This window comes from Suricata suricatta, chromosome 9 (assembly GCF_006229205.1).
Source record: "Suricata suricatta isolate VVHF042 chromosome 9, meerkat_22Aug2017_6uvM2_HiC, whole genome shotgun sequence".
Classification (NCBI taxonomy): domain Eukaryota; kingdom Metazoa; phylum Chordata; class Mammalia; order Carnivora; family Herpestidae; genus Suricata; species Suricata suricatta.
The window spans coordinates 119,822,873-119,832,011 of record NC_043708.1 but is presented as its reverse complement, the minus strand read 5'-3'; the positions used below and the strand labels follow the sequence as shown (position 1 = coordinate 119,832,011).

The 9,139-nt window shown below is 40.1% G+C and overlaps 1 pseudogene; it reads left to right on the top strand.

Annotated features, from left to right (window-relative positions):
* The first annotated feature begins 670 nt into the window (after nt 1–670).
* Nucleotides 671–1,177, top strand: LOC115302363 (annotated as a pseudogene).
* Nucleotides 1,178–9,139: the final 7,962 nt, after the last annotated feature.

Sequence of the window (9,139 nt, the reverse complement as noted above, 5' to 3'; positions counted from 1 at the left end):
GGCTGGAGGAGCCTGTGGAGGGGTGATTTCTGCCTTTGTGCTTCCTAATAACAGAAGCCGGCCACATCCATGCGGAGCCGGTCTGGCCGGGGCTAGATGGAGCACCAATCAGTAGTGAATTGTCATTTGAAGTTTTGTTCAGGAGACTTCACCATTGTGACTTTAGGTCTCCAGCCTTAGTTGAAAATGTCATTTCATTTTGGTGGTGATTAGAGTATTACACGGCTACTAGAGTTCCTGCTTTCCTTTTAAATTCAGTTGGCCAGTCCCCATTCTGCTAACTTAGTTCTTCTTCCCTTGAGTCTTTCTTTCATAATGATTCGTCAAGATCAAACTGTTTGATCCCAAAATTATTCACTTTACCTCTCCAAGGGCAGTGTGATGTTTGTATAGTTAGAATCACTTTTATCTTCATTTCTCCCCCCCCAACCCCCCAGGGGAGGTGTATTTGTTCATTCACTTTTTTATGTGATATTTGATTCATTTTATACACCTACTTTGTGCCAGGCAATATCATAGGAACCAGGGATATAACCAAAGAACCATTCTTAAAGCTATGAAGTGTACTTTCTGGTGGAATATTTACATATTTTTTCTATATAAATTAAAAGCATAATATAACATCGGGACTTTTTATTTTTTTTTTTTGCCTTGTTTCTGAGAGAGCAAGATGGGTCACCAACACCTCTACTGGAGCCACCTGAGTAAATCTGGCCCGGCTTCTCGCCTTGCCATATCTGCTCACACCAGCACTGTGTGATCCGGCAGTAGGGCCTCAATGTGGGCCACCAGTGTTTCCATCAGTTCATGAAGGATAGAGGCTTCATTAACTTGGATTTAGCCAACTCACTACATAAATAAAAATACTTCAATTATGAAAAACAACACATTGGAGAAACCACTCTCTCTAAAACCATAACGCAGGGGCACCTGGCTGGCTCAGTCACAGCCTGGGACTCTTGATCTCAGGGTTGTAAATTTGAGCTCCACATTGGGTACAGACTACTTTAAAAAGTAAAATTCTTAAAAACATAAAACAGTACTCAACGGTGCTCTTCATCTGCTTCACGTATCTAAAGAAGTGAGAAAACCAGGGTGCCTAGGGGCTCAGTCAGTGGAACATCTGCCTCTTGATTTCGGCTCAGGACATGATCCCTGGATCCAGCCCTGTGTTGGCTTTGTGTTGAGTGTGAAGCCTGCTCAAGATTCTCTCTCCCCCTCTACCCTCTCTCTCCAAAATAAAAATTAAATAATGAGGAAACCATGGTTCTGAGTTGTGTTCATCAGTCCTTTACATTTGTATGTATTTGACCATATACATCTCTTCATTATTTACTTCACTAGTACTTGAGTTTTCTGAAAATACAACATTTTTAAAAGTTTTTTTTAATGTTTTATTTATTTTGGAGACAGAGAGAGACGGAGCATGAACAGGGAGGGACAGAGAGAGAGGGAGACACAGAATCTGAAGAAGGCTCCAGGATCTGAGCTGTCAGCACAGAGCCTGACGTGGGGCGAACCCACGAATGTGAGATCATGACCTGAGCCGAAGTCAGATGCTTAACTGACTGAGCCACCCAGGCGCCCCTGAAAATACAACATCATGTACTCATCCATGGGTCAGTTTTTCATTGTCGATTTTCCTCATTCACATAGTATATGTATGTATCTACCACGATTTTATTTACCCAGACACATGAAGACATTTCTTTCATTTTACACGGTTAGGAACAATGCCGTTTTGAACATCCTGTTCCCACACAGTGTTATTCTTATGCTCTAACCTCTAATATCCTTAAGAATAAAATTACAGGGTAGAAAATGCAAAGCATAAAGGCAGCCACTAGTTTTGGTAAGTAGTTGTAGAAACTTGGACTTAACTTGTATCCTTGTCAGACTTGGCATTGGCAAGATTTAAAAAAATACTTAGCCTTTCTGCTGGGTATAAAATAGTATACCTATGTGGTCTTCATTTTTGTTTCTCTGCTAATAAGACAGAGCATTTTGTGTGTTCTCTGTATCATTTTTAACTCATTTATTATTATTATATTTTAAAAGTTACACCAAAATTCTAGTAAATTTAGCTCCATTTGCTTTACTTTTTTCTTTCTGAACAGTTTGAGAGGAAGTTAGAGACGTGTGGCCCTTTCTTTCACTTAAATGCCTCAGTACGTATTCTCTAAGAATATGCAATAACAGCGGTGCCTGGCTGGCTCAGTCAGTAGAACGTCCAACGAGGGGCATAGGGCTTACTTAAAAATAATAAGTAAGGGTGCCTGGGTGGCTCAGTCAGTTAAACGTCCGACTTTGGCTCAGGTCATAATCTCACGGTATGCGAATTCAAGCCCTGCATTGGGCTTGTCACATCAGATTCCATACGAGCCCGCTTCAGATCCTCCGCCCCCTTCTCTCTGAGCCTCTCCAGCTCATGCATGTGCGTTCTCTCTCTCTGTCTCTCTCTCTGTCTCTCTCTCAAAAATAAACATTTTAAATAATAATTAAAAAGAATATTCACCAATATATAATCACTATAATTATCAAAATCAGGAAATTTAACATCAATACAATGCTATTAATCCACACTCCCTATTCAGATTTCATCATGTGTCCCAATAATGTACATTTTAGCTCTTTCCCCCCCTCCGCCCCCCAGGATCAAGTAACTCCAAGATCCCTCACTGCTTTTAGTTGTCATGTCTGTTTAGTTTCCAGTTCCTGAGCCTTTCTTTGCCTTTCTTGAATCAACGTTTTTGAGGTACACAGGCCAGTTATATAGACTGTCCCTCAAAATTGGATTTGTCTGTTTCCTCAAGATTAGATTCAGGTTACGCGTTTTTGGCAGGAAAGCCATAGCATACTGTGTCTTTAGTGCCTCATATATAGATGTTTAAGGTAATCAGTTTATCCCTTTGAAGCTGAAGCTAAAAACATTTTCAGTTTGTTACAGAGAGAGCTGCCAAGTCTCCCCGCCATAAAGTTGCTGCTTTTCCTGTTTAATTAGTATTCTGCAAGGGAGATGCTTTGGTATTGTGAATATCCCATTCCTCAACAAACACCAGTTTTAGCATCCATTGATGATTTTCTAACTTCACATCTATTATTCAGCGTTCTGTGAGGAAAGCTTTCCCTTCTCACTTACTTCAGTATTGACTTTGATTTTTATTCAATGCTTTGTAATCCTTTGTGGTGAATTTCGATTCTCCAGTTGTCCCTGGCTTGTTCTGGGGAAGGCCCGTTAAGCTGATTTCTGAGTTCTGATAAGTTCCTCTTATTCTCTGAGCACTTCCCCATTTTCAGATGCTACCAAATCTCCCAGGCGTATCCTGTCTTTTCCCTGAAATTGGTCATTTCCCCACAGAACCCTGCTTCCTCTTAGTGGAGGCTGGTATTTTAAAACAAAGATGAGCACAATGAGTGTGCTTATTGCTACTCAGCCCACTCACCAGAGCTAGGAGAAATGGTAGTTGTGTGTGTGTGTGTGGATTCTGCTCATGAATTCATGCCCAAACCTCTCATTCTAATCGAATACCCCTGCAGATCATATTCTAGTATTCACTCTTTCCACATTGGCATTGCTTTTTGCTTTTTCCCACGGTGAGAATTCTTGCTCCCATTACCTTCAATATATTTATTCATTTACTCAAGCCTAGAATATACACGTAGCTTCAGAATTAGTGAACTTATACCACTGGGAAAAGAAAAAAATATATGTTCTACAGTTGTTAACTGTAGTGTTCTGTATTTCAGTTAGTCCAAAGCCTTAATATTTTTCTTCAGTTATCCTTACTGATTTTTTTGTCTAGTTCTAAAATTAGAGAAGCATTTTTTAAAAGCATATCAAATCTCTAATTATGATTGTGGACTTTCTATTTCTTCCTTTAATTGTATCAGTTTTGCTTCATGTATTTTGAAGTCCTACCATCAGGTACATACTCATTTATGATTTTTTTTTGTCTTTCTCATGAGTTGACCTTTTTTTAAATAGCCTTCTTTTTTATTAAAAATGTTTTTAATGTTTATTTATTTTTGAGAGAGACAAAGCATGAGTGGGGGAGGAGCAGAGACAGAGAGGGAGGCACAGAATCCAAAGTAGGCTCCAGGTCTCAGCACAGAGCCCGATGTGGGGCTCAAACCCACAGACTGTGAGATCATGACCTGAGCTGAAGTCAGTCACTTAACTGACTGAGTCACCCAGGTGTCCCATCTTTTTTTTTTTTTTAATGTTTACTTATTTTTGAGAGAGAAAGAGAGACAGAGCATGAGTTGGGGAGGAGCAGAGACAGAGAGGAGACACAGAATCTGAAGCAGGCTCCAGGCTCTGAGCTGTCAGCACAGAGCCCATTGCCAGGCTCAAACTTACAAACCATGAGATCATAACCTGAGCCGAGATCAAGAGTAGGTCACTCAACCCACTGAGCCACCCAGGTAGCCTATGAGTTGACTCTTTTACTATAAAATAACCTCTTTTTCTTTGGTAATATTGTTTTTTTAAGGTTTAAAAAAACTTTTTAAAAATATTTTTTTAAATATGATTATTTTTGAGAGAGAGAGAGAGACAGAGCATGAGCAGGCAAGAGGAAAAGAGAGGGAGACAGAATCCTAAGCAGAATCCAGGCTCTGAGCTGTCAGCACAGAGCCCAAAGTGGGGTTCAAACTCATGAACTGCAAGATCGTGACCTGAGCCGAAGTCAGACACTTAACCGACTGAGTCACCCAGACTGGTGATATTGGTAATACTCTCTTTCTTGAAGTCTACTTTCAATATAATACTATGGCTCTTTTGATTATTGTTTGTATAATGTATCTTTTCCAATTCTCTTACTTTCCAGTTACCTGTGTCTCTTATATGTCATGTAGTTAGGAACTGCTTTTTAAGTCTAAGCTGACAAATTCTATCTTTAATTGGAGCTTTTAGTCCATGCACAGTTAATGTAATTACTGGTTTGATTGTGTTTAGTTTTACCATGTTGCTATTTTTTTCTCTTTGTCTCCCTTTTTTTAAAACATTTACTTTTTTTGAGAGACAGATTGTGGGTGGGGAAGGGGCAGAGAGAGAGGGTGTCACAGCAGCCTCCAGGCTCTGAGCTGTCAGCACAGAGCCTGACGCAAGCCTTGAACTCATGATCAAGACCATGACCTGAGCCAAAGTCAGATGCTTAACTGACTGGGCCACCCAGGCACCCACCTCTTTGTATCTTCTAATTTTATTCTCTCTTCCTCTTTTTCTGTTTTTTATTTTTTTAATGTTTAATTTATTTTTGAGACAGAGAGAGAGCGCGGACCAACGCGAACTAGTGGGGGAGGGGCAGAAAGAGACAGAGACATAAGAAACTGAAGCAGGTTCCAGGCTCTGAGCTGTCAGCACAGAGCCTGACACAGGACTCAAACTCACAAGCAGTGAGATCATGACCCGAGCCGAAGTCAAGATGCTCAACCGACTGAGCCACCCAGGAGCCCCTTTTTTTCTTTTTAAATAAAATATGTTAATATGTATTTGAATTTCTCCCTTAATGTATTAACTCTACATTGCACTAATTTCAGTTGTTTAGGAATTACAATATGCATCCTTAACTTAAAATAGTCTACTTAGAGGGGTGCCTGGGTGGTTCCGTGGGTTGGGTAGTTGACTTAGGTTCAGGTCATGATTTCGCACACAGCTTGTGAGTTCAAGCCCTGTGACGGGCTCTGTGCAAGCCTGCTTCAGATTTTGTGTCTCCCTCTTTCTCTGCCCCTCACCTCCTTGCACTCTGTCTCTCTCTGTCTCTCAAAAATAAATAAACACTACAATTCTTTTAAACAGTCTACTTAGAATTAATATTTTACCACTTTGTATAAGATGTAAGACCTTTGCAGCAATATAGTTACATTTACACTCTCATTCTTTTTCCTATTATTATAATCTTTAATTCATCTAGGCATGTTAAAATCCAACAGTGGATTATTATTATTTTTGCTAGTACCCCTCCAGTTTCAGCCTACTTTTGGTCATTCTCCAGTTGTTTCAAATAGACTGGTTTATTTTTTTATACTTTACAATTGCTTATAATTCATTTAGAATTGTCACCAAACATTTGTTTCTGTAATTTTTATATTGTTTATAATTTTGTTGTTAATACGTGTGATATGCAATATTTTAGCTTAATCAAATATAAGCTACACAGCCATTACTAGAAATAGAAATGACTGTTATTAGAAAGTTCTTAGTTTAATTATAGCCATATTATTCAATCTCTTACTTCACAGTAGCAGTTTTTCTCTTATTTAAGGAATCCTATAATACCTTCAAGATAATACAATTGTCTGCTATTCAGGCATATCTCATGTTACTGCACTTCACTTTATTGCACTTTGCAGAAACTGTGGTATTTCTTTCTTCTTTTACAAATTGAAGGTTTGTGGCAGCCTTGTGTTGAGCAAGTCTATAGCATTTGCTCATTTCATGTCTCTGGATCACATTTTGGTAATTTTCACAATATTTCAAACTTTTTCATTATTGTATTTGTTATGGTTATCTGTGATCAGTGATTATGACTTGCTGAAAGATCAGATGATGGCTAGCATTTTAAAAAATATTTTTTTAATGTTTATTTATTTTGAGAGAGAGATTGTGCAAGTGAGGAAGGGGCAGTGAGAGAGAGAGAGAGAGAGAGAGAGAGAGAGAGAGAGAGAGAATCTGAGTAGGCTCCACGCTGTCAACACAGAACCCGACACAGGGGTCCATTTCACAAACCGTGAGACCATTACCTGAGCCCAAAATCAAGAGTCAGACACTTAACTGACTGAACCACCCAGGTGCCCCAGCAGTATATTTTTTTAACATTTTAAATGTTTATTTATTTTTGACAGAGACAGAGCACGAGTGGGGGAGGGGCAGAGAGAGAGGGAGACACAAAATCTGAAGCAGGCTCCAGGTCCTGAGCTGTCAGCACAGAACCTGACATGGGGCTCGAACTCACGAACCGCAAGATCATGACCTGAGCCAAAGTTGGACGCTTACCTGACTGCGCCACCCGGGTGCCCCAAGTACTTTTAAATTAAGGTTTTACATGTTTTTCTCAGACATAATGCTGTTGCACACTTAATAGACTGCAGAGTCATGTAAACATAATTTTTATATGCACCAAGGAATCAAAAAAAATAATTTGATTTGCTTTATTGTGATAGTCACTTTATTTTAGTGGTCTGGAACCAAACCCATATCTCTGAGGAATGCCTGTATTCTCAAAGTTTTGAAGTTTTGCTTCAAAACTTAATCTGTGTATTTATTTGGTGTGAGATAGGGCTCTAATTTCATTTTTCCGCATGGGCAACCCATTCTCAAAAACCATTTATTAGGACACCTGGGTGGCTCAGTCAGTTAAGTGTCTGGCTTCGGCTCAGGTCATGATCTCACAGTCTGTGGGTTCGAGCCCCACGTCAGGCTCTGTGCTGCCAGCTCAGAGCCTGGACCCTGCTTCAGATGCTGTGTCTCCTTCTCTCTCTGCCCCTCCCCATTCATGCTCTCTCTGTGTCTCTCAAGAATAAATAAAAAATTTAAAAAAAATTTTTAAAAACCATTTATTGAATAGTCAGATTTTCCTCAGTACCCTAAAACATTTACTGTATTGGGTGCTGGATTTATTGTATTCTCATAAATACTTGGGGATTTTGTTGTGCTGTGCTATTTCATTACTTGGCCAACCGCTTCCCTTGTGACCTGTATCCTATCCCCTCATCTACCTAGGAATATTCCACCAGCAAGTCTCCTGTCTCTCCTGCTTCAGATTTTACTCGACCTAAAAGTTCCTATCAGCATATAACACATTGTTATTTTTCCATATTAAATAAACAAAACTCAACCTCACCTACCCCTTTAGCTCTGCTATACCTCTCTGTTCTCCTTCACTACAAAACCTCTACATTTACTGTTGTTGGAGAGGAAAAACTTTTCCTCTGCCTTCTTAGGTTTATTGTCTGGGAGCCTGTGAATTAAACTGACAAAAGAAGATTGAAAGGAAAAGTTATTCATATGGGAGCTTACAAAAGAAGTAGTTTGATAAATGGTTAAAGTTAGTAGGAAAAAAGAAGCAGGTAGTTTTCAAAGGCCTTTGAGGGAAAAGCACCTCCGATTCTAGAAGAACAAATGGGAGATAAGGAAGTTTGTGATAATGCTTGTTCATGCAGGTGTGAGTGGTTTTTCTATGTTCATGGCCATGAGATTTCCCTGGGGAGAAAATTTATAGTAGATATACTCTAGGTCTCCTTCCTGGTAATAAGTCCACCTCTGTCTACCCCTCCTTATGGCAGACTTACTTCCTAGAAGTCTCTTGTAGTCAGATAAGGGAAGTTCCAGGAAGGCTTCTTTCTGTATCTGCTGACGTCTTCAGCTTAAAAGAATCTTCAAGGGGCGCCTGGGTGGCTCAGTCGGTTAAACGTCTGGCTTCGGCTTAGGTCATGATCTCACAGTTTGTGGGTTTGAGCCCTGAGTCAGGCTCTGTGCTGAAAACTAGCTCAGAGCCTGGAGCCTGCTTCAGATTCTGTGACTCCCTCTCTCTCTGACCCTCCCCTACTCATGCTGTCTCTCTCTCTCAAAAAAAAAAAATCTTCATACCAACTCTGGGGTTCTGAATGGGTTCCTGCATTGTCTCCAAATCCCGTCTCCCCATTCTTTCCAGAATCCTATTCAATCATTTCACTATTCCACACCACTAGCCTTTGTCAAAGTTACCAAATGCCTTCCACATTGCTATATATAATGATTGTTCTCAACATTCATCTGCTTCCATTCTAGCTGCATCTGGTACCCCCCAATTCTCAACACACATCATTCACTTGGTTTTCTGCCAACTGTTTTCCTTCTTCCTCACTGGTAACTTCTCAGAGTCCTTTGCTGGCTCAGTCTCATCTCCCCTCTTTCTATTTCAGTGTTAAGTCTTCCTGAACTTTTATAGATTTCTTAAAAGGTTTATGTATTTATTTTGAGAGGGAGAGGGAGGGGCAGAGAGAGAGGGAGAGAAGGACTCCCAAGCAGGATCTTGTGCTATCAAGTGAGGAGCCCAATGCAGGGCTCTAACTCATGAACTGTGAGATCATGACCTGAGCAGAAACCAAGAATCAGCAGTTTAACCAACTGAGTCATCTGGGTGCCCCAAGTCTTCTT